Consider the following 27,371-nt stretch of genomic DNA (forward strand, 5'->3'; position numbering starts at 1 on the left):
CACTACTCCCACCCCTACACTACCCTAAACACTACTACACTACAACACTACTACACTACAACACTACCCACACTACTCCCACCCCTAAACTACCCTAACCCCTAAAACACTACTACATTACAACACTACCCACACTACTGCCACCCCCATACTACCCTAAACCTCAAAACACTATAATACTATAGTAAACACTAAAATACTACACTACACAAACACTACTATACTACACTAAAACCTAAAACAGTACACTACCCTAAACCCTAAAACACTACACAAACTCTACTACACTACCCTAAACCCTAAAACAGTACATAAACACTACTACACTATCCTAAAACACTACACAAACACTACTATACTACACTAAACCCTAAAACACTACACAACACTACCCTAAAACACTTCACAAACACTACTAAACTACCCTAAACCCTAAATCACTACACTACCCTGAACCCTAAAACAGTACACTGCACAAACACTACTACACTGCCCTAAACCCTAAAACACTACACTAACCTAAACCCTAAAACACTACACTACACAAACACTACTACACTATCCTAAAACCTAAATCACTACACTACATAAACAGTACTACACTACCCTAAACCCTAATACACTACACTAAACAAACCCTACATTACTACACTACACTACCAAAGAAACCACACTAAAATGTTACATTACCCTAAACCCTACATAAGTAATCCCCACCCCAAGCTCATACCCCCTTACCTCTCTCCTCTCCAGCTTCGCCGCTGGATCCTGCTTCCTCCTTCCTGCTTGGTGCACGTCCTTGTGAGGAAACAGCCTAAGTTTCCTCACAACGACGTGGATAGCCACTGCCACCTCCATTACACATTAAAAGAGCATGCGATGTAATGGTATGCATGGTTTTTATCGTGCGTTGTAACATCGCATGCGTTGTAACACATGCGATGTAAAAGCAACGCGTGGTAAAAAACGCGTTGTAATGGCTGTCCCCCCCCGTCCAATCACCCAACGTCCCCCCCCAAGCAGCTACACCCCTGCAATAGGGATGTCAGTCTTTGGGCTATCACATTTTCTTTGCTTGAAGGGGGGTTACAAAACGTCACTCAGCTACACTGCTTCATGAGTTGTCAAGCCAGATCACGTGACTAGCTGAACATACTTCTCAACTATGCATATACCATTCAAGGCCATTCATGTCAATAAGATACACTACCAAGCTATAAAAAAACAGTCTCTAGATGAGAAGGCTTCGCATGGATGGGATGCAGCGTCTTTCTGCTTAACTTGACAAGTCCCACTGGAGATACAGATAGTCTGCTTTCTCCCTTCTCTGGTTTACACTTATCCAAGAAGAATCAATAAGGATTTTTTAATTAACTTTGGGTGAAACTACTATTCAGCGCTCTTGTCTTCTGTGGGGTGTATTATTGCCCACACGGAAACATTAAGAAGTCTCTAAATCCTGATAAAGTCCATTGTCAGAATGAAACACATTGGCTGGGCTGCAGTTTGATGTTGTGAAGAATAAAGAAAATATTTTATGGAATACCATATCATGGATCCTGCTTTATATTGGATTTTTTTTTTTTTTTTTACAACAAAACAAGGGAACCCTGAAGGTATAACATAGGGACCTTGGGCATTATCATGTTCTACAGGACAGTGGTCCCTATATGTGGACAATGTATACAAGAGAAATAATCATACACTTAATAAGTGATATGTCTTTTGTCCGTCCGGACAAGAATTTTATTTTTCATTAAGTTGAATTGTAAACATTTTTAAGAACAGTTGGATGTCAAGTGGGCACAGCCGTGACCCTCAACATACAAGACAGGACAACGAAGCAGGTGGCCAAAAAGGGCAAAGCAAAACAATATATATGTCTGTGTACTTGTGCTCAGTATAACAGACTTAGATTATTATAAAAACACACCATTGCATTTTACTCATTATTTCATTAATTCTTTTGCATATGGGGTTGTTATAGTCGACGACGTTTCGATGCCTTTTTACATTTGGGGCATCATCATCAGGACAAAGAATAACAACATTGTTGTCTTGAACTAGAATTATTAGCACTAAACCTTTTTGATACTTTTACTTCACATAAATTATTTACATTAGGAAGAAAAAAAGGGGGAGAAAAATAAGACAAAGGATTGACATGAATAACAGGCATGTTACTTTTGACCTCCCAATTGTGGTTGAAGTGATAATAAATCAAAAGTGAAACTGTGTTTTTATCTTAAAAATGTGCATAAAGTGATCTCAGACGGCGATTAAAAGAGGTGATCGGCGCGGTGAATACGTGAATCATGGACAGAGAGTGAGGAGGTGGAACTCGCGGCAATTGTGGGGCGTGCGTTTTTTAAAATAAAGAGAAGAGGAACCCCGAAGTTCTAAAGAACGGGAGGAGCGAGTACTGTCCCGGCGTGGTGAACATGCCCAGGTGAAGGAGACAAGCTGATTGACAAAAGGGGGGCTTCTCGGTTTTTAATCATGCTTACTAGTCGAACTCGTGGTTTGCATATTATTTCTCATGCGGGGTGGAAGAATTAAGGTTTTCCGTGGATTAACTACAAAAAACGATTGAGTTATAAAAAGCACCTACATGCTTGGTTTCCGTATGGCCGTGGTTACACAGGTCCTTACGCTAAGCAATATTCGAATGCGCCTTCTGTGGAAAAGGAAAAGAAAATTAAAGTTGCCGTGTTGGACAGTGCTGTGAAAAGGTGGAAGGGCTGGGCGTAATCTGTTTACCTTGTAGATTGGGTTTTATCGAGCAACAATCAGACTCGAAAACTTGAGTGTAATAAAAAGTTTGGTCGCTTACTCTCTCACGCTATGAGCGCAATGGCTGATACTGAAAGGAAGGAAATGGCGAAGTTAGGCCGGTTTAGTCTAACAGGTAAGCGTGGTAACTGCGATGAGAGAAAGGGCTGACTTACTTGCTGGATGCGGCAGCGCCGTGGAAGTGATGACGATCTGGTATGCTGGAATACCTAGTTCTTCGGGCAGTATAACTACAGCTTGGGCAGTAGAAAGCGTTAAAAGACTCAACTTAGTGTCTAATGGGAAAGGGGGTGCACGCGGCGGCCATTTTGAAGTGGTGAATTAATCATGGAGAACGTGCAAGTTTAGGGTGCCTACGGTGTAAGTGACTTTAAAAGAATACATTCATTGCAGAATTATTGAAACCAAAAATACAGTCCATGCAATGATTACAACAGGGATGTCCAGTCCTCAAGACGGTTTAGCCCATTCCGAATACTGTTGGTTTTCAGGATCCAGTGGAGTTCTTCCTTATTGAGCAATTGTGATATGTCTGCTCCCCTTGGGGGCGGTTTGATGATTGTAACCACTATCCAAAGTAGATCTTTTTCGCTGTGTCCTTTTGCTGAGAAGTGTTTAACGAGGGGTGCGTTTGCTGTTTTGCACTTGATCCTACTGCGGTGCTGTCCAATTCGGAGTTTTACCTTTTGGCTTGTTTGCCCTATATAGATAAGCTTACAGGGACAAAAGATGGCGTACACCAGGTTTGTAGAGTTACAGTTGAAAAAATATCTTCGTTCAAATTTAATGTTACAATATTCAAACGTTTTGCCTTCAATTGTGGTGTCACAACATATACAATTTCCACACTTAGTATGGCCTGTAAGTGGAGGAAGACCCCATGCATCATTTATAGTGGTTTTCAATGGTTGCAGTGGAAGAGCCGCCCTTACTAGGTGGTCTTTAATATTCTTGGCTCTTTTGAAAGCAAACATTGGCTTATCTAGTGTTAACTGACCTGCGTTGAGAACTGGCCAGTGTTTTAGCACACTTTTTCTAATGGCATTGGATACTGGTGAGAATGTGGTGACACAGATGCGCCTGTCTTGTTCTTGTTTTTGTTTGGGCTCAAGAAGGGTTTCTCTCGGGCAGTACCAAGCCCTTATGAGGGATCGGCGCACCAGTTTGCGCGGGTAGCCTCTGCTCCTTAGTTTTTTGCTAAGGGTTTTTGCTTCAGTAAAATACTCATCTCTGAAGTAGCAGTTACGCCTGATCCGTAGAAATTGGGAAAAGGGCAGAGAATCTCGTAGGGCCTGTGGGTGGTGGCTAGTATAGTCCAACAGAGTATTTCGCTCTGTTGGTTTTCGATGCAATGAGGTAGTTAGACGGCCTTCAGTGTGCCTTATTTCTAAATCAAGGAAGGGGATAGAATCCTTGTTGGTGGACAAGGTGTAGCTGAGACCACCACTGTTGTTATTCAGCCAATGTTGAAAACATGTGAGGTTGTCAAGGGAGTCAGTCCATATTAAAAAGATGTTGTCAATGTATCTTTTCCACAAGGCTATACCATTGAGGAAAGGATTAGACGCATCTAAGATACTGTTGGTCTCCAGGTTGTCCATATACAGGATAGCCAGGTTAGGAGCAAAAATTGCTCCCATCGCGGTACCCCTTACTCGGCCATAAAACTGTCCTTCGAAAAGAAAAAAGTTTTTCGTTAGGCAAATTTCGAGTAGCTGGAGAATGAACACGGATGGGACATTATGTGGCCGTGCGCGTGTTTCTAGAACCCTTTCAATGACACGGAGAGATTCATATTGCAGGATGTTAGTATACAATGATTCCACATCCAGCGTGCACATCGTGCTGGATGAGGGATCAAATGGATAGTCTTCGTCAGGACAATCAGATCAGAGTGACAGCCCAGGCCCTTCCAACCGTAATTTTTTTTAGGAGGCCGTGGCCAACCAAGGGGCAGGGGCAAACAGGCTCAGACATGGTCCAAACCATCGAACCCCCCCGGAGAACGGTTCACACGCGGCCAACACTACCGTTGGTAACAATATCTGAGCACATTACTAATGATACCACCAATGACTTAGAAAATGGTCTCCTCCCAATCTTTAACCTTACTGATCACACATTATCTAGTAATGAAGTGGCACTTCTTAGCAAAGGACTATCTTTTGTCCCCACAGTATGCCCCAACTTCCAGGAAGTACAAACAGAACTCCTGAGATTTTTTAGGAAAGTCCGCTTATAGAGTTTTTTTATTCTCAATCCCTCCACACCAAAAAGCTGTAACACTCCTTTCAGGCCTCCTTCCAAATTTTCTCCCACAGCCGGAATGATCCCATCCGAAATACCTACCTTTGAAAAATTGGTTCTTAAAGACCTATCCAGTCTTGAAAATAAACGGTCTTTCATTCCGTACAACATCACTCTTGATGAAAACAATGCCATCTCCTCTCTTAAAAATAACCAGTCCTTAATTATAAAACCTGCAGACAAAGGGGGTGGCATAGTAATCCAAGACATTGAACTCTACAAAAATGAAGTGCTACGCCAACTTAACAACAACGAACACTACTGTAGACTCCCACGGAATCCCACAAGTGAAATTCAAGACCTGATCACAAAAGTCACTTCAGAGGCACTAGACACAGGTTTTCTGTCCAAAAAGGAGTTCAATTTTCTCAATACTAAATGCCCACGGACCCCTGTTATTTACTGCCTACCGAAAATCCACAAAAACCCACAATCACCACCGGGCCGCCCCATAGTTTCGGGGTGCGGGTCTGTCCTCGAACCCCTAGGCCATTACATAGATGTCTTTATCAAGCCATTCGTCCCTGATACCATTTGTTATATCAGGGACAGTATGGCTATGATAAACTTAATCGAAGACTATCCATTTGATCCCACATCCAGCACGATGTGCACGCTGGATGTGGAATCATTGTATACTAACATCCCGCAATATGAATCTCTCCGTGTCATTGAAAGGGTTCTAGAAACACGCGCACGGCCACATAATGTCCCATCCGTGTTCATTCTCCAGCTACTCGAAATTTGCCTAACGAAAAACTTTTTTCTTTTCGAAGGACAGTTTTATGGCCAAGTAAGGGGTACCGCGATGGGAGCAATTTTTGCTCCTAACCTGGCTATCCTGTATATGGACAACCTGGAGACCAACAGTATCTTAGATGCGTCTAATCCTTTCCTCAATGGTATAGCCTTCTGAAAAGATACATTGACGACATCTTTTTAATATGGACTGACTCCCTTGACAACCTCACATGTTTTCAACATTGGCTGAATAACAACAGTGGTGGTCTCAGCTACACCTTGTCCACCAACAAGGATTCTATCCCCTTCCTTGATTTAGAAATAAGGCACACTGAAGGCTGTCTAACAACCTCATTGCATCGAAAACCAACAGAGCGAAATACTCTGTTGGACTATACTAGCCACCACCCACGGGCCCTACGATATTCTCTGCCCTTTTCCCAATTTCTACGGATCAGGCATAACTGCTACTTCAGAGATGACTACTTTACTGAAGCAAAAACCCTTAGCAAAAAACTAAGGAGCAGAGGCTACACGCGCAAACTGGTGCGCCGATCCCTCAAAAGGGCTTGGTACTGCCCAAGAGAAATCCTTCTTGAGCCCAAACAAAAACAAGAACAAGACAGGCTCATCTGTGTCACCACATTCTCACCAGTATCCAATGCCATTAGAAAAAGTGTGCTAAAACACTGGCCAGTTCTCAACGCAGGTCAGTTAACACTAGATAAGCCAATGTTTGCTTTCAAAAGAGCCAAGAATATTAAAGACCACCTAGTAAGGGCGGCTCTTCCACTGCAACCATTGAAAACCACTATAAATGATGCATGGGGTCTTCCTCCACTTACAGGCCATACTAAGTGTGGAAATTGTATATGTTGTGACACCACAATTGAAGGCAAAACGTTTGAATATTGTAACATTAAATTTAACGAAGATATTTTTCCAACTGTAACTCTGCAAACCTGGTGTACGCCATCTTTTGTCCCTGTAAGCTTATCTATATAGGGCAAACAAGCCAAAAGGTAAAACTCCGAATTGGACAGCACCGCAGTAGGATCAAGTGCAAAACAGCAAACGCACCCCTCGTTGAACACTTCTCAGCAAAAGGACACAGCGAAAAAGATCTACTTTGGACAGTGGTTACAATCATCAAACCGCCCCCAAGGGGAGCAGACATATCACAATTGCTCCATAAGGAAGAACTCCACTGGATCCTGAAAACCAACAGTATTCGGAATGGGCTAAACCGTCTTGAGGACTGGACCTCCCTGTTGTAATCATTGCATAGACTGTATTTTTGGTTTCAATAATTCTGCAATGAATGTATTCTTTTAAAGTCACTTACGCCATAGGCACCCTAAACTTGCACATTCTCCCTGATTAATTCACCACTTCAAAATGGCCGCCGCGTGCACTCCCTTTCCCATTATACACTAAGTTGAGTCTTTTAACTCTTTCTACTGCCCAAGCTGTAGTTATACTGCCCGAAGAACTAGGTATTCCAGGATACCAGATCGTCATCACTTCCACGGCGCTGCCGCATCCAGCAAGTAGGTCAGCCCCTTCTCTCATCGCAGTTACCACGCTTACCTGTTAGACTAAACCGGCCTAACTTCGCCATTTCCTTCCTTTCAGTATCAGCCATTGTGCTCATAGCGTGAGAGAGTAAGCGACCAAACTTTTAATTACACTCAAGTTTTAGAGTCTGATTGTTGCTCGATAAAACCCAGTCTACAAGGTAAAAAGATTACGCCCAGCCCTTCCACCTTTTCACACCACTGTCCAACAAGGCAACTTTAATGTTCTTTTCCTTTTCCACAGAAGGCGCCTTCGAATATTGCTTAGCGTAAGGACCTGTGTAACCACGGCCATAGGGAAACCAAGCACGTAGGTGCTTTTTATAACTCGATCGTTTTTTGTAGTTAATCCACGGAAAACCTTAATTCTTCCACCCCGCATGAGAAATAATATGCAAACCACAAGTTCGACTAGTAAGCATGATTAAAAACTGAGAAGCCCCCCTTTTGTCAATCAGCTTGTCCCCTTCACCTGGGCACGTTCACCACGTCGGGACAGTCCTCGCTCCTCCCGTTCTTTAGAACTTCGGGGTTCCTCTTATCTTTATTTTAAAAAATGCACGCCCCACAATTGCCGCGAGTTCCACCTCCTCACTCGCTGTCCATGATTCACGTATTCTGAGCGCCGATCACCTCTTTTAATCGCCGTCTGAGATCACTTTATGCACATTTTTAAGATAAAAACACAGTTTCACTTGTGATTTATAATCACTTCAACCACAATTGTGAGGTCAAAAGTAACATGCCTGTTATTCATGTCAATCCTTTGTCTTTTTTTCTCCCCATTTTTTCTTCCTAATGTAAATAATTTATGTGAAGTAAAAGTATCAAAAAGGTTTAGTGCTAATAATTCTAGTTCAAGACAACAATGTTGTTATTCTTTGTCCCGATGATGATGCCCCAAATGTAAAAAGGCATCGAAACGTTGTCGACTATAACAACCACATATGCAAAAGAATTAATGAAATAATGAGTAAAATGCAATGGTGTGTTTTTATAATAATCTAAGTCTGTTATACTGAGCACAAGTACACAGACATATATATTTTTTTGCTTTGCCCTTTTTGGCCATCTGCTTCGTTGTCCTGTCTTGTATGTTGAGAGTCACGGCTTTGCCCACTTGACATCCAACTGTTCTTAAAAATGTTTAAAATTCAACTTAATGAAACAAAAAAATTCTTGTCCGGACGGACAAACGACATATTACTTATTAAGTGTATGATTATTGCTCTGTATACATTGTCCACATATAGGGACCACTGTCCTGTAGAACATTATATTGGATTTTGTGCATTTGAAAAATCTTGATTAATATGTGATTCATTGAACTTTCAGTAAAAATGTTGAACTTCCTAAGAACTCCCTTTTGTAAATTGTTTTGCTCTCTTGACCATGATTTGTGTCACCCGGAGCACCGGCAGGAGGATGAGATGGGAGACTCACTAGGCCAGGAAAGATAAGGGAGCAACACAGGTCTTCTCACGCACTCCCAAACTCTGGAACAGTATCCACCTAGACCCAAGTCTGGTCATCATCTAGACCCACTCTTGTATCAGGTATTGTTGTGGAGTGTCAGGCACATCCCCTCTTGCATCAGGTATACACACATAATATTGTATCAGGTATTGTTATGGGACATCAGGCCCACCCATTCTTGCATCAGGTATACACACATAATATTGTATCAGGTATTGTTGAGGGATGTCAGGCACATCCACTCTTGCATCAGGTATACACACATAATTTTGTATTAGGTATTGTTGAGGGATTTCAGACACACTCACTCTTGTATCTGGCATATAGACTAGCTCTTGTATCAGGTATTGTTGTGGGATCTCAGACAAATCCACTCTTGCATCAGGTATGCACACCCTCTGTTCTAACAGTTATTGTTCTGGAATCTCAGTCACACCACCTCATGTAACACTTATTGTGTTCTGTAATCCCAGACACCCACTCTTGTATCTGGTATACAGATCCACGCTAGTGTCACGTTTTGCGGTAGGATCTCAGACACATCCACTCTTGTATCCGATATACACACCCATTCTTGTGTCAGTTATTGTTGTGGGGTGTCAGACACACCCACTCTAATGTTAGGTATACATACATAATATTGCATCAGGTATTGTTGTGGGATCTCAGCACACCCATTTTTGTATCCGATATACACACCCACTCTTGTTTCAGGTATTGTTGTGGGATGTTAAGCACACCCACTCTTGCATCAGGTATACACACATAATATTGTATCAGGTGTTGTTGTAGGATCTCAGACACACCCACTCTTGCATCAGATATACACATAATATTTTATCAGGTGTTGTTGAGGTGTCTCAGACACACCCACTCTTGCATCAGGTATATACACCCTCTGTTGTATCAGTTATTGTTCTGGAATCTCAGTCATACCACCTCTTGTATCAGTTATTGTGTTCTGTAATCTAAGACACACCCACTCTTGTATCTGGCACACAGATCCCCGCTAGTGTCAAGTATTGCTGTGGGATCTCAGACACATCCACTCTTGTATCCGATATACACACCCATTCTTGAGTCAGTTATTGTTGTGAGGTCTCAGACACACCTACTCTAATGTTAGGTCTACATACATAATATTGCATCAGGTATTGTTGTGGGATCTTAACACACCCATTTTTGTATCCGATATACACACCCACTTTTGTTTCAGGTATTGTTGTTGGATGTCAATCACACCCACTCTTGCATCAGGTATACGCACATAATATTGTATCAGATATTATTGTGGATGTCATACACACCCACTCTTGTATCTGGCATATAGAGCCGCTCTTGTATCAGGTATTGTTGTGGGATGTCAGGCACACCCACTCTTGCATCAGGTATACACACATAATGTTGCATAAGGTAATGTTGAGGGATGTCAGACACATCGACTTTTGTATCTGGCATATAGACCCACATTTGAGTCAGGTATTGTTTAAAATCTCAGATACACGCACTCCTGCATCAGGTATACACATATAATCTTCTGGTGGGTATTATTGCGGCATCCCAAGGTCTCAGACCATTGGAAAGCTGAAAGTTTAAACTGAAATATATTTACAGATATATCAAGAACAAACAGCATGGCTTTTATTACTTCCAGCTGTGGAGTGATCATAGAATAAAATTGCATTTCACAATAAACCTTCACGAAGATCAGGAAACATTGGAGGAATGTGGCGCTACACTATCAGGTGCTGATTCAAATTTAGTTATAGATACCTAATGGCAAATCCAGATTTAGCTTAAGAGTGATCTGTGTTTGGCTGGCAAAATTTGAATTCTACTGATTAAAATGTGTATTTATTTCCATTTTGGATGGAACTCAAAAGTGATGGCAGAGTGCGGAAAGGCTCTGGGGAACATCTGACTCACAGCAGAAGGTCAACTACAAACTACCATTTGCATCAGTCAAATGAGAACAGCGGCCTTTATGTGCAGCAAATTGAAAATAGCAAAGCCTATTTCTGGATGACCTCAAACCACGCAAGAAAGAGGAGCACTGCGGCTGTTACCCAACAAGCAGGGAATCATAGTCCATCGACTGATCTAAAGATGGACTATTCAGGAGGCAGCATGCTTACTTTCACAGATATATCAGAGCTACTTCTTCATAGTGTCTTTTTTTATCTTGGGAGCGATAGGCAATATCTTCATTCTCCTGGTGAATTTCATTCACTGGCTGAAGCGCAACAGAGACCTCAACTCCTGTGACCTCATCCTCACCAGCCTTGGTCTCTCCAACGTTCTCCACTTGTGCATTTACTTCTTCTACAACCTCTGCCGCATTGCCTGGAGGGAAGTCTTCCTCATTGTCTCTACGCCAGTGCTCCTCACCGTGTTCTGTGTGCGCTCTTGCAACTTTTTGTTCACCACCATATGTTGCGTCTACTGCTGTGTGACGATTGTGAATTCCAGCGCCCCGTTCTTCATGAGGCTGAAGGTGAAGTTCCCAGGGGCTGTACCATGGTTACTCTTGGCATCTGTTTTAGTTTCCTTGGCCACCTGTCTTCCGGTTTCCTCAGATCTACTTGTCGAGGCCAACAGTGGTGCATTCTTAAACATCTCAACCAGTGCAGCCTCTAATGTCTCGGGTGAAGGACCATGAATTCCTGGGGGAATGAGAGTCAGTCTTTCACCCTCTTCCCGATCAATGCTTTGGTTAGTACATTATGCTTGGCGATCCTCACCTTCTCTGCAGCAACAATACTCACCTTCCTCTGCATTCATATGCGACGAGTTGAGCAGAACATGGGTGGCTTTACCAACTCCCATTTGGGCGTTTATTTGGGTGCCATTAAAACCATAAGCTCTTTATTTGTTCTCTATGCCTTGGTTTTTCTCTCCCAGTGGCTCCTGCTCCTACGTCCTATCCTCCACGAGACACCAGGAATCATAGTATGCATACTGATAAATTCTATCTTCCCAGGCCTCAGCTCTGTGATCTTCATCCTGGGCTACTCAAAACTCAAGAAGGCCTTCACCGAGATCATCTGTCGCTTCAAGTGCTGCTGAGGACCAAGGGCTTGACACGATAACTGAACCTGACTACTGCACAAGGCTTTGGTGCTCAAACCTATTTTACCTTCCTAGCAAAGGACGTGATCTGCCCCTTGGACCACACTGTCCTTAGTAAAATGCATTTCTGCTCAGTTTACAACACTCTGGATATACCATTCAAGGTCATTCATGTCAATAAGTCAGTCAGTCATTATACTTTTATTCGACACATGTATCATAAAAAGTACAAACATACAATACATACATGAATATAAAAACCATTTCATCATTTTAAAAAAAGATACATATGAAAATCATGTAGGAATGTTGACTGAAGACACATTATTTAACAACTTTAACCTAATAATCCAGGCACATGATAAAAACTTTGCAACTCTACAAACAGTAACCATACAGGAGGTATTGGAGATGATGATCCGTAGGGCTGATTTATAATCCCTAACTCCAAGGTTCTTTAGTACAGGTTTTAACCATTTGTTCCTAGCTAGGGTATATGCTTTGCAGGCAAAAAAGAAGTGACCTAATGATTCTTCTGGGCTGGTACAGCCCGGACACTTTCTATCCTCTTCCTTCCTTCTACCCCATCTGGACGTAAAATTTTTGAGGGGCAGTGTACCATGTCTAAACTTCAGATAAAGTGTCCTATCCCGGGGAATCTGGATAAAGTCCAAAAGCAATTCTAGCTTTGTATTACACTTATGGGATAAAAAGTTCTCAGTTAATTGTCCCCAATTTGGGTTATGCAAAGCCTTAGCCTCTATCCAGTCCCAATAAAGTTTCTTTACCATTTGTTTTGGTGGGGGGGATTGGGAAGCCCATGCATCGCTTAAGCCCACGCTAGTTGTAAGTTGTTTTAAAACATTTAGCCACTTGATCTTGCCCGAGGTGTTTAGTTGTAGTATTTCGTCAAACACTGTGGCATAATTGACTAATTCGGGAGTCCTCCTTAAACGCACCCAGTATAAAAGAGGACGTAGCTGGGTAATATCCCGAATGGACCTCCTACCCATATCTGCGAATAGTGGTTTTAATGGGGTAGAGGCTGGAAGCGAAACCAAGTCTCTCATGAACTTATTCTCAGTTAGCACATGGGTATTGGTATTCTCAGTGCCCCATATTTCTGAGCCATAGACCGCTGAGGCTTTTGCCTTTCCCTCATAAACTGACAGGGCGGGGGCTATTGGCCTGCTCACTGAGAGACGCTGGTTCTTTAAAATAGTGCCGGAAACTCTTTTAAGGTTTAAAATCATTTTACTTATATGGGGTTCCCATTTCATATTATTGTTAATTCTAACCCCGAGGTAGTCAAACTCTTCCACCACCTCGAGAGGTGATCCATTCAAAAACAGGTGTATATTCCTATGATTTCTCTTGGCGGTCATAACCATTAGTTTCGTTTTTGTAGTGTTTATTGTAAGTCCCCGTTCCTGACAAAAAACACTGAAGCGATCAAGAAGGATTTGAAGACCTTTAGGGGTTTTTGATAACAGAAGGGTATCGTCGGCAAAGAGAAGCGATGGTGTTTTCTCCCCGGCAATAATGGGTGCGTCTGCCGGTATCTCTTGTAGATAATTCACCACTCCATTTATGAAGAGAGAAAACAAAGTGGGGGCCATCACGCACCCCTGCCGCACCCCTCTGTTGACAGGAATACTCTTTGTGAGTTGCCCCTGCGTCCCCCACCGAATCCTAGCAAATGTACCCTCGTGTAGTTTAATGATGAGTTGTAGCAAATAAGGTGGGAAACCCATATCCAATAAAACATCCCATAATTTAGCACGGGGTATTACATCAAATGCAGTTTTTAAGTCTATAAAGGCCAGGTAAAGACTCCCTCTGGCTATTGACACTGTTTTCCAAAAAACTGCACAAAATCTAAAAACTTGATCAATTGCTCCTACATTACTTCCGAATCCTGCCTGGAAATGGGACAAAATGTTATCTTCCATTAGCCAGCACTCAATCCGATTTATGATGACCCTGCCAACTACTTTTTGAATGGTATCAATTAAACTAATAGGTCTGTAGTTGGCAGGGTCCTCTCTCTCACCCTTTTTAAAAATAGTAACAACTTCAGCGCCTTTCCACGAATCAGGTACTTGGTGCCCGAACTGAATGAGATTCATTATATTTACAATAAAATCAGCCCAAACCGTAGGGTCATGCAACAATAAGTCCCCCGGAATACCATCCGGGCCAGGAGCCTTACCCGGAGTTATTTTATGGATAGCATCCTGGACTTCACGGGGCGTAAACAACTCATTTATAATATCACCATTTGGTTGGACCAAACAACCAGTATCTAGTACGGGAGAAGATGGCACAACTTCCGGACTACCTTCGCCATATAACTTAGAGAAATGGGAGTGCCATTGGCACTCAGTGATGTGGTTTGGGATAGGCTCAGCACCACGTCTGTCAAGAATATTTATTAATTTCCAAAACACAGTGGCGTTTTTCCCATGAGCTGCTTCCTTTAATGCCTGCCAATGTTCCTCTTCCCATTCTTTTTTGGCTTTCGCAATGCTGTTGCGATAGTCTTGTCTTGCCATTCTAGCAGCTGATATTTCCTTGTTTTTTATGGCCAAGGAGATGGCTTTTCTTTTTTCCCTACAGGAGACTGTATACCAAGGGTTACCCTTCCTTTGGGTGTGTTTAGTCAATTGGTAGCCCTTAGTTTTTTTTGTAAAAAACGTACCAATCTCACCTATTAGGTTCTTATACTTGGCTGCTGTTGTGGGCCCCCGAGAGTGGGGAAGAGTTCGGGTAACTAGTGATAAGTCACTCGATGCAGCCAAAACTAAAACTTTAATATTATCAAGTATCCCTTCATCGCACCTGACTACATTCCATTTGAGCCTGCGGTTGCAGTTGGAGGGAACTAATTCTTTGGTGATCAACTCATTAGGAACACTGTTGCCAATATTATCACCCCAAAACATACCCATACAAAGGGGATTGTGGTCGCTATCAATCCTCTGGCAGACCTCCATATCAACAAGCTTAGCCCATGACCACACATCTAAAAGGATGTAATCAATCCGTGAGGGGCAGCCTATTCGATTAAAGGTCATTGCGCCCATACGATCTGATGTAGTACGACCATTTAGGGCCCATAGGTCGTGGGCAGAGACCAGGGCATTTAGCTGAATAGCTCTAGCCGACCACTTCTTAATTGGAGCCAAAGTTAAAGATGGAATAAACTGGTTCCCTAGTTTGTTATGAGAACCCAGGAGGTCCTCCTCATCCAAGGGCTCGAAGGTGCAGTTAAAATCACCCCCCACTAGTACTCCTGTCAATAAGATACACTACCAAGCTATACAAAACTCTCTCTAGATGAGAAGGCTTCACGTGGATGGGATGCAGCGTCTTTCTGCTTAACTTGACAAGTCCCACTGGAGAGACAGATATTCTGCCTTCTCCCTTCTCTGATTTACACTCTTTCAGGATTAATCAATAAGGAATTTTTAATAAATTTTGGGTGATACTACTATTCAACGCTCTTGTCTTCTGTGGGGTGTATTATAGCCCACAAGGAAACATTAAGAAACCTCTAAACCCTGATAAAGTCCCTTGTCAGAATGAAACAGATTGGCTGGGCTGCAGTTTGATGTTGTGAAAAATAAAGAAAATATTTTATGGAATATCATATCATGGATCCTGATTTATATTGGATCTAGAAGAAGTATGTGTATGTGTTTGAATAATCTGGATTAATATGTGATTCGTTGAACTTTCAGTAAAAATGTTGAACTTCCTAAGAACTCCCTTTTGTAAATTCTTTTTCACTCTTGACCATGATTTGTGTCACCCGGAGCACGGGCAGGAGGATGAGATGGGAGACCCAATAGGCCAGGAAAGATAAGGAAGCAACACGGGTCTTTTTCTCACACACTCCCAAACTCTGGAACAGTCTCCACCTAGACCCAAGTCTGGTCACCTCACTTCTGACTTCCAGGAAAGAACTCAAATCCCACTTATTCCATTTCCACCTCTTCCATCGTCCCCCTCCCCAAACCCACTGGCATTTGCCATATTGCATTTTGTTTACATCTTAACAGTGTGCCCCTGTCTCCCCAGACCTGTTGTAAGTGCCCCCCATTGCTGATGGGACCTGCACCAGCTGCAGCGCTGACGCAGCGCCTGTCTACAGTGGTCTGTTGCTCTGTGTAGCTTTGTCTATTTACATAAAGTGCTTAATAAACTAATTGAATATGCAAATGACCAGGGGACAAGTCTGTACTGCAAATGCCACCTGAGCTTCATTGTCTGAGTCACAGTGAAACCATCCAGATTTGTAAGGACTCCAGGGCGCGTCACAAGCTGGCGTCTGCAGGGGCGGAGCTTGCTCAGTACGATTGGTGGGGGTGATGAGCGTCAGATTCTCCAACCATAACTTTGTCATATAATGATAAAATACATTATATTATAATATACCACAAGCTGGGCTCATTAGATGGGCTTAAGGGACAGTGGAAAGAGAGAGAAGTGCGGTTTGAAGGGAGACTAAGTGAGAGAAAACAACATTTTTTGTAAAATAACTGACTACTTACCAGAAAATACATTTATTGGGGGGGCATGTAACCCCCTTGCCCCCGTCCAAGGATGTATTTCATTAGTATACATCGCATAGTAATACCACGCGTGCCATTTCAACGTGGGTATTACTACGCGTAGTACTTCTTAGGGAAGAGGTGTGGCGCCGCGGCCAGGGCGACTGACTCCGGAATATGGGGATCGCGGTTCGATCCCCGGCACCGGCGGCAGATTAGCCCAGCACCATGTGACTCTGGGCAATAGCTTGCTTAATCTTCCCGACGGCCCCCAGCGCCTAGAGACCCTAACGGGTGATTGTGCGCTTTACAAATGTGGATATTATTATTATTATTATTATTACGCGATGTCAATGACATTGCATGCATTACATCGCATTCTTTTACCACGAGGATGCCTTTACCACGCATGCCATTACAACGCAAAGACATGCGTGGTAACGCTATACTCGTAGTAAAAGTTTGCAAAGTAAGTGACATCCCTACCCTTACACCTACACAACACACTACTCCCACCCCTACACTACCCCTAACCCAAAAACACTACCACACTACAACACTACCCACACTACTCCCACCCCTAAACTACCCTAAAATAATAATAATAATAATAAAAATATTTATTAAGCGCCTGAATACACTAAAGACAGTGCGTCTCCGCGCTAGGATGCATTCCAACACAACTAAAAATAAAGATCAATCCACGGAGAGGAGAAAGGACAGGGGAGGAGAAACCCCAAATTTCTACTAATCTTCAGGAAATAGATGGGTCTTCAGTTTCTGCCGGAACCTGGTTTCCGACGGTTCCATCCCTAGCTCAACAGGAAGTTCATTCCATTGTTTGCTGGCCAGGAACCTGAAGGATCGCCCACCCATCCGTGCTTTATAAATGCGGGGTATTGAAAGCTGCATTCTGCCCATAGATCTCAAAAGGCGCCTAGGACGATAAATAGTTAGCATCCTATGGAGGTAAACCCTAAAACACTACTACACTACCCACACTACTCTCTCCCCTACACTACCCTAAACCTTAAAACACTACAAAACTACAGTAAACACTAATACAGTACACTACACAAACACCACTGTACTATACTGAAACCGAAAACAGTACACTACCCAAAACCCTAAAACACTACACTACACAAGCACTACTACACTACCCTAAACCCTAAAACACTACACAAACACTACTACCCTAAACCCTAAATCACTACACAAACAATACTACACTACCCTAAAACACTACACAAACACTAATATACTACATTAAATCCTAAAACACTACACAACACTACCCTAAGCCCTAAAACACCACAAACGCTACTAAACTATCCTAAAACCTAAAACACTACACTACGCTAAACCTTAAAACACTACACTACCCTAAACCCGAAAACACTACACTACCCTAAACCCTAAAACACTACACTACCCTAAACCCTAAAACACTACACCACACAAACACTACTACTAAATCACTACACAAACACTACTACACTACCCTAAAAGCTAAATCACTAAACTACATAAACACTACTACACTACCCTAAAACACTACCGTACCCTAAACTCCAAAACACTACACTACCCTAAACCCTAAACACTATACTACATAAACACTACTACACTACCCTAAAACCTAAATCATTACACTACATAAATACTACTAGACTACCCTAAACCCTAATACACTACACTACACAAACACTACAACACTACACTACACTACCAAAAAAACCACACTACTTTTACACTACTCAAACCCTACATAAGTAACCCCCACCCCAAGCTCAAACACCCTCTCTCCTCTCCAGCGTCATCGTCGGATACTGCTTCTTCCTTCCTGCTTGGTGCATGTCGTTGTGAGGAAATAGCCTAAGTTTCCTCACAACGACATGGAAAGCCGCTGTCGCCGCCATTACACATTACATCGCATGCGTTGTAAAAGCGCATGCGATGTAATGGTATGCGTGGTTTTTACCACATGCGTTGTGACATCGCATGCGTTGTAACACTTGCGATGTAAAAGCATTGCATGTTAAAAACCGCGTTGTAATGGCTGTTCCCCCGTCCAATCACCCCAACCTCCCCCCCCCCCACGCAGCTACACCCCTGCAATAGGGATGCCAGTCTTTGGGACTATCACATTTTCTTTGCTTGAAGGGGGCTTACAAAACGTCACTCTGCTACACTGCTTCATGATTTGTCAAGCCAGATCACGTGACTAGCTGAACATACTTAACTGACTGCAATATCACGTCATGAATATTAAAGGTGCGATTATTACTGTCGTTGTTTTATTAGTAGCGGCCTTCAAGCGCCTATAAATAGTCAACGTGCATCGTTCGGGGTCAGATTGGACCCTGGTTCATAAAAGAGCTTAAAGAGCCAAACTAAGGCAGCTAGAGTGACAGTGGCTAAACAAAATACAAGGAAAAATCTAAGGTAAAATACAAGGATGGGCTAGTAAAATATAAAACATTGATAACTTTAAGTAAATGAAAGTACTATACCCACAGGATTATGGAAGCTCCTAATAAACAGTGAGAAACTTTCAAACTACTCAAGGAACTTAGGGGCATATTTACAAGCCCCTATCGCCACCACAGCGTCACTTTTCACGACGTTGTGGTGGCGATGGGGGCTTTGCCTTTTTTACAAGACAGCGTTAGAGGGGATGGCAAGGGGTGTTGCATTGGGCGTTGCACCACAACACCCAATCATTTTGACGCTGCCCATATTTACAAGGGTGGCGTAAATATGGGGCAGGGACAAAATTAAGACCAGGGAGAACCTCGTCTTACCCTGGTGCAATGATGAGAAATGCTTTATTCCTCCTCGTTTTTGTTGTTTCATTGTGTGCTGCGTTGTGCAGCACACATAGAAAGAGCAAAAACACCCTGAATGATTGTTTATGTGCAGGAAGGTGTTTCTTGCCGCACATAAACAATCATTAAAAAAATGACGTTTTTCAACTTCTGTGTGTGCTGCATTAAGCAGCACACATAGAAGTTACAAAACACCATTTAAAGATTGTTTATGTGCGGCAAGGGAAACATTCCTTCACATAAACAATCTTCCCCTGCAACGCAGGCACCCCTGCACTATGGTGCAGGGTGCCTGTGTTGGCGCAAGACAGCTAAATTTAGCACCAGCGCAGGGGGAAACGCAGGGTGTTGCCTGGTGCAGCCCTGAGATTCAGAAGTGGCGGAGCGTGGCCTTAAGCCAAGGAGGCTAACGCTGCGCCCTGCCCCTTCTATTGTACATATGCCCCTTACTGCTCCTGAAATCAGGAATTTTGTGATTAACTTAATTATTACTTTACTGACTAAATTCAGAACAATACAAAAAGAGTATGCCCAGGTGCTCTGTAGCATCAGAGGAGCTAAACAGAGAAAGGATTAGGAAAACTATATCAAACTTCCCTTAAATGAATGTGGACCTGTTAGGTACTCTATCCCCCAAAGTAAAAATTGGGTTGCAATGGGGGCGGAGCTTGCCAGCGTCGATGGCGGACGTCTAGGTGCTGAGCTCCGCACCATTACCCATTCCGATCCTGCTAATAATCCTTGATTAACGGAGCCAGGCTGTCCCTGGAAGGGGTGTCACCCCTCGGAACTCAGCAGCAGAGACTGCGGTGTCTCCCGGTTAAAAACGGTGGCCGGAGACGAAGTTGCGGTGCGGAGCTGCATCCTCGCGGACCAGGCCGCAATCCCCGGACTTTCCTAGGGAGCTGCCCGGCCTGCGTGGCTGTGCGTGCAGCTGGACTGGCGGAGACGGACCCGGTCCTGCCGGAGGCCTAACAGAGAGGAGGTCGCTGCGCACAAGAGCCAATTGCGGGAGCCACAGGGGTTGAGAGCTGCTGCAGCGGAGTGTGAGGAAGGGGATAAAAAAAAACTTACCACGCGCGAGGGCAAGGCTACGGCGGTACGCTAGGCTGGGAAAACATCGCCTCCCTTAACAGACGGCTTCCCGGAGCTGCGGCACTACGGATAGGCTTGATCCCAGACTCGGATCCGGTGACATTGCCTAAAACGGTGGACCTGCGCCACGAGCGCGTATATTGGCTGGAAACACGTGTGGCTACCGCTGCAGGAGGTGGGCCTTCCCGGGCAGGTACCCTCGGCCCCTTGCCTACACGACGACTAGAGTTGGCGAGAGCCCAGGCACAGGAGGGCTGACACGAGTGCAGGCTACCAAGAGGACAAGAGGTGAGGACGCGGGACTGAGGGAAGGTGGTGCGGGCTGGATTCACTGGACTACTGCCCCTCCCCCCCTCCCCGCCAGCTTGCGACACAGTACCCGGACACTAGGCCTGCCACCATCACAAGAACTACTGCGGAGGAGCACCGAGAGCTGATGACCCTACCAGCGCATGGTGGACGCCTGGTCGAGCGGTGTTTGCACACTAGCTATTGCTCCCATAAAGAGCGCAACCACGTTTGGCGAGGTGGTCGGGAGGATAGGTGTGCTTGCGGCTGCGGTGGACAGTGTCCATCGCATTTGTACCTGACGCCACGGCCACACCATCGAGTAGCGCGACCGGAAGGGCAGAAGGGGACATAACTTGATTACCGCAGCGCCAAGACCTCTATCGCTGAAGAGGCTCTTGGATCGGGTCTGATTGCAGGCTGATTGGGGAGAAAGCCTTTCAAAATGGTGGCTTTAGAGCGGCGTCTGCGAGGGGAGTAAGCTGCACCCTCAGCCCTTGCGGGTCCATGGCGGACCTTTCCTGTCACGTACCGGACGTCAGTCAACCGAAACTGGCTGGGAAGGTATGCAGCAATAAGGAACTTATGCGAGTGAGGCACGGCAGTGTGATATTTGGGGCTCGATGGTGTGGATTGTCCGGCAAGTTGGAGAGCACTAAATGCACTAGTCATCAGTTCGGGAGGGCGCTGTAGAGAGGAGACCACACTGGTTCGCAGGAGCGGGCAGGCATGGGATAGGCGGCTGGAGTATCCCTTCAGACTTTGGTTTTCTGTCCAGGTGCAGTGAGTCCAGTAGTTTTGACGACCTGTCTGTTCGCCATGGGCAAGGGCGACAAAACCCAGACCAAGCTGGCATTCGACCAACGGCGGGCAAAGGTGTCGGAATCCCAAGCGCCCGAACCATCACCACGGGGCAGGGGCCCTGAGAGCTCAATGTGCGCGGATATCAGAGAAATGCTGGTGTCTATGGAGAAAGGCCTGCAAGACAGTATGGCGTCAATTGGTTGCAAATGATGCTCTCATGTACCGCATGGATCATATGTCAGAGCGGGTGGACAAACATGCGGAACGCCTTGACATGGCGTCTCACTGAAGTGGAAGAAGCGCAAACGGAATGGGACAAAGACCGTAAACAGTTTGGTAGACTACTCCAGGTCATTCAGGATAAGTCGGAGGACTTGGAAGCCCGCTCGAGGCGCTCGAACGTTCGCATCACGGGGGTTGCGGAGACGACGCAAACTGGTAAAATGGAACTCTTTGTGGAGAAACTCCTAATTACTCTCTTGGGAGAGGACGTCTTCTCACCATTGTTTATCGTGGAAAGAGCTCACCACACGCTGGGACCTCGCCCGCATCCGGGGGCACCCCCGAGACCGATAATAGCAAAACTGTTGAACTAACGGGATAGAGATTCAGCGCTGCGTGTGGCAAGAGACAAAGGGTAGCTGCAGTTCGAAGGCATGGATATCTCCTTATACCCTAACTTCACTACGAAAGTTCAAGAGGAAAGACGACACTTCGTGCCATACAAGAAGCAACTTCGTGAACTAGGGCTGGACTACGCGATGTTATACCTGGCGAAGCTGCGGATTAATAGACGAGGTCACTCACATTTTTTCACGGACCCCAGAGAACTCCAGAAATCCTTAAAGGAATGGTCTAAGGAACAGAGGAACAGCCTGAGAAGTCAAAATGGAGAACAGGACGATGCCACCCAATTGGATGAGCAGGACTAGTATGTCTGCGGCAACTCAGGCTTTCTCACTGTAGGACTATTGGAGGCTGAACGAAGGGGTATGTACAGGAACCCCTACTGCAGTGTAACTCTGAGGGTTGTGCAGCAACGAATTATGGGACCTGAGGGGGCCTGCAAAGAGACTGTGATGCTACGACTTGGTGAGATCTTTACATTATATCTGTATCTGGCAGCCGACATGTTAAATTGATTATTTGTTAGCGGAGATGGCTGCAGAGTATACTCTAATGCATATAGTTCTTGAACTTTAATAATGCTATGTGGATCACAGAGATAACGGGGAGATGCCCTTTGAAGACTCATGGAGTAAAGATGTTGACTCATGTTGGTAGGCACTAAGGGGGTAATGGTGCAGGGGCGATTTCGAGGTACACGATGCTGAGGTATGGTTAAATGTTTCTTCTGGTAACCTCTGCCCTAATGCTATTAGCTCACACGGTCCCTAGTGGGGCCAGTTTGGGGATTGTTAAGGGAGTATCCAGGGGGGGGGGAGATGGGGGGCGGGATAGGGTACTGCCTGGCCAGGTTGGGGGTGGTCGGCTGTGGGTGGGGGGGAGTGAGATGGGGGGGAGTTTTGGTTTTGGGGAGGGGGAGCTGAAAGTTACGCCAAGCAGAGTGTTTCCCGGTTCTATTTATCATAGACTGACTATGATAGCTATCGCCCTACAGAGTATGGTACACAGGGTCTGGAGAATCCCGTTTGATAACTATAAAACCTCACATCTGAGATGACAGATACAAGTGGAATGAAAGTAGAAGGTGATTCTGAGTCTCTGAGAGCGTTGACCTGGAATGTGAGAGGGCTCAACGATTATCGCAAACTTAGAAAGGTGTTAAATTATCTACACAGACATCACATTGACCTCGCCCTTATACAAGAAACTCACCTCCCACTTGCGAGTAAGATGCTTTTAGCTAAAGGGTTCGAGGGTAACAGTGTGGCTGCAGGGTTTACTACACACTCCAGAGGGGTGGCCACATGGGTCAACCCTAGATCTAAATTAAAATTAACACTGATTGAAGCGGACTCGGAAGGCCGCTACTTAATTACCAGGTGTGTTAGCAGAGAACACGATCTTATAGTGGTTAATGTCTATGGCCCCAACTAGGACAACCCCGAGTTTTTCGCTGCCCTAGCTACTCATTGCAGATCCCATGTTTGCTCCAGAATGTTGTGCGGGGGTGATTTTAATTTGTGATCAACCCGGACCTAGATAGATCGGCGGGGCCTGCCTGACGGCCAGCGGCCGCAGCCCTACACATGCAGGCGGAATTTGTCAAATTAGATCTTGTTGACATCTGGAGACATAGACACCCCACAAGGAGCGCATATACACACTACTCAGCCTATCATGATGTCCATACAAGAGTTTTTTTTAGATCAATTTGGGGTCTGTTGATAGTTTTCAGACAGTATGGGACACATTTAAGGTGTATATTTGGGGTATAGCAATGGCCAAACACTCAAGTGTCCTCAAGTCTATAAGGCAAAGACTGAAGCATCTTGAAACCCAACTGTCGGATCTAGAAATACATCAGCAGAACAACTCTGATACTGACACTGCAGCGCAAATCAAAATGCTAATCACTGACTATAATGAGGAGGCGGATAGGGAAGTGCAGCACATGGGCAAATACGCCACGGCACGCACATATGGGGAGGGGGAGCGACCCAGCTCTCTGCTGGCTAGAATAATGCATAATAACAGACGACCACTGGTGATCGATGAACTGATAACGTCCACGGGGGAGGTAATCACAGACAAAGCGGAGATCCTTGAAGAATTCAGAGATTACCACTCTGGGCTCTACAAGTCCAGATCCTCACAAGTAGAGGAGGAAATTGACGATTATCTTAGCTACATCAAAATGCCCTTCTTGTCCAATTCTCAAAGGGAATTTTTGGTGATGCCCATACAAAAGGATGAGATTTTGGAGGCGTTGGAAGGGATGCGATCTGGCAAAAAAAAAAAATTGGGTTGCCCTAAAGGCCCATGTCCTCTGGAGGTGCTAAAATATTTTAATGCTGTAGTACAACTGCCTCTGCAAAATCTTCTTAATTTATCACTCTAACAAGGTGTCGTTTCATGCACCTTAATTGAAAGTGCAGGGATTAAAACCATATCTTTGCTCTCTTTCCTAGCTAAACTGCTACAGGCCCATGTTGCCTCTGAATTGTGTAAACTTCCACAGGATACAGTTTCTGCATCCTGTTCAAACTGGATTTCATCCCTTAGACAATACAGAATCTGTAATAGATGACTTACATTTGAATGAACACCAGGGAAAAGAGCCCATGATGGTACTGTTAGATCTATCTGCGGCCTTCGACACGGTCAATCATAAGATCTTGTTTGATCGGGTGAAAGGAGCAGAAGGCAGTGCACTTCTTTGGTTTGAATAATTTCTTGCGGCTTGTACACAATCGGTCCGGCTAAGGCCTTTAATAGCAGGCAAAAATGTTGGACTGTGGGGTCCCCCAAGGACCCTCACTGTTTCTGCGTTTATTTAATCTTTACAGAAGACGTCTTATTGTGGAACTGGTAAGCAGGGGCTGCAATGTATACAATTACACTGATGACTCCCGTTTATTGATCCATCTGGACGGGACTCCTACTGCGTATGTGAATTTTCAGGATACTATCAGTTATATAGCTGGAAGGACGGAACACAACCAGCTAAAGTTAAATGCAGATAAGATGGTGGTATTTGTGTTGAATAACAAGATTTGCGCTTGGAATCATCATTATTAGCCTAATTTATTTTATTTATTTTATTTGAAAGGTTTTATATAGCGCTGATTAGACCCGGTGGTATCAGAGCGCTTTACATGTGCGAAAACAGGATTACAGGAGTTGCTCAAAAAGCACAGTATGAAACAATAAATAAAAAACAAACGTTCCATTGAGGACTAATAAACAGAGTCCCAGCAAGAGTAGATGCATTTATATACATTTTTACACAGGATGGGGGAGATAGAAGGGGGGGAGAGGTGAAGGAGAGGGGTGAAGGGGAGGGAGTGAAGTAGAGGAGGATAGGGTCGTCATAGGTCAGAGGTATGATTTAAGGATCAGAGTATTTGCCGAGGAGGTGCAGTTTAAGGTCTTTTTTGAGAAGACTAACGCGGAACCTGATCTGCCCTCCAATTATCAGCCCATTTCTTTGCTACCGACCTTTTCAAAGATTTTAGACAGGCATATTAACTTACAGCTGTCCCAATTTGTAGAGTCACAAAAGTTTCTACACCCATCTTAATCGGGCTTTAGAGCCAGCTTTTCAATGGAAACAACACTCTTTGGTGTCGCGGAAAGACTGCGTTGCCACCTAGATTCTGGAGGCACGGTGGCTCTTATATTGCTTGATTTAAGTGCAGCTTTCAACACGGTGTCGCACACCATGTTAATTAATGCCTTAAGATCATTGGGCATCATTGGGTCAGCTCTCAATTGGCTCATTTCTTTCCTCGTTAATCGGACCTTCCAGGTCTTCTCTCCAACGGCCAGTTCCGATACCCATTCTTCACCTTATGGGGTACCTCAAGCCTCCATTCTTAGCCCTCTATTAGTTAATCTATACGTCAGACATTTGGCTGAAGTTGCAGAGGAAGCTGGGTTGTTCTTGTTCACTTACGCGGACGACACCCAAATGATCTTTTCTCCTTCAGTGGAGAGGGCGGCTGAGACTTCCCCCCTCCAGATGAGCTTGGGTAAAATTGCTTTGTGGATGCAGGCAAATTGTCTCAAGCTCAATGGAGAGAAGACCGAGGTCTTGGTTTTGAGGAAAAATAAAGATCTTTGGGGTCCCCAGCACTGGCCTACTGAAATCGGTGCTCTTCCTCAGCGCTCCCGCCAAGTATGTAACTTGGGCTTCATCATTGATGACTCATTAACTGTGCAACATCAAGCAGTAAAGGTGGCTGCTACATGTTTCACCATCCTGAAATGGCATAAAAAGATTATTTGAATGCTGCCGGATCATACCCACAGAACCATAGTCCAGGCTCTTTTCACCTCTAGACTGGACTACGGCAACATTCTCTATCTAGGTACTGTCAAGGAGGTGATTCGTAAGCTGCAGATGGTCCAGAACTCTGCCACCAGATTGTTATGCCAGGTTCATAGAGCTGTTTCTGTCTCTGGCCACCTGCGTGATCTTCATTGGCTCAGGGTGGAGAACCAAATTAAGTTCAAAGACCTGAGCTATATGTTCAAAACTGGAGTAGCCCCCAGTATCTACAGTCCTTTGTTTATTCTTATGTGCCTTCTCGTCTCCTCCGCTCATATATTTGTTCCTCGTTCTGGTTGGTGCCGGACAACCCTTTTTGGATAGCTGTTTTGACTTATAAATTAAATAAACAATCACAATAACAACAAATCTCTGTCACACCATCTCTTGCATCATTAACTGTTCTGGAATCTCAGTCACACCAGATCTTGCATCAGTTACTGTTCTGGACTCTCAAGCACACACATAATCTCAGATGAACCTACTCTTTTGTCAACTAATACTCTACAATCTCTTTCACACGAACTCTTGATATACACACCCAGTCTTGTGTCAGGTATTGTTGTAGAGCCTCAGATACACGCACTCTTGCATCAGGTATATACATATAATCTTGTGTTGGGTATTGTTGTGACATCCCACGGTCTCAGGCCATTGGAAAGCTGAAAGTTTAAACTGAAATATATTTACAGATATATCAAGAACAAACAGCATGGCTTTTATTACTTCCAGCTATGGAGTGATTATAGAATAAAATTGTATTTCACTATAAAACTTCACGAAGTTCATGAAACATTGGATGAATGTGACGCAACACTACCAGGTGCTGATTCACATTTAGTTATAGACACATAATGGCGAATACAGATTTAGCTCA

Source organism: Lissotriton helveticus, chromosome 7, assembly GCF_964261635.1.
Source record: "Lissotriton helveticus chromosome 7, aLisHel1.1, whole genome shotgun sequence".
NCBI classification, from domain to species: domain Eukaryota; kingdom Metazoa; phylum Chordata; class Amphibia; order Caudata; family Salamandridae; genus Lissotriton; species Lissotriton helveticus.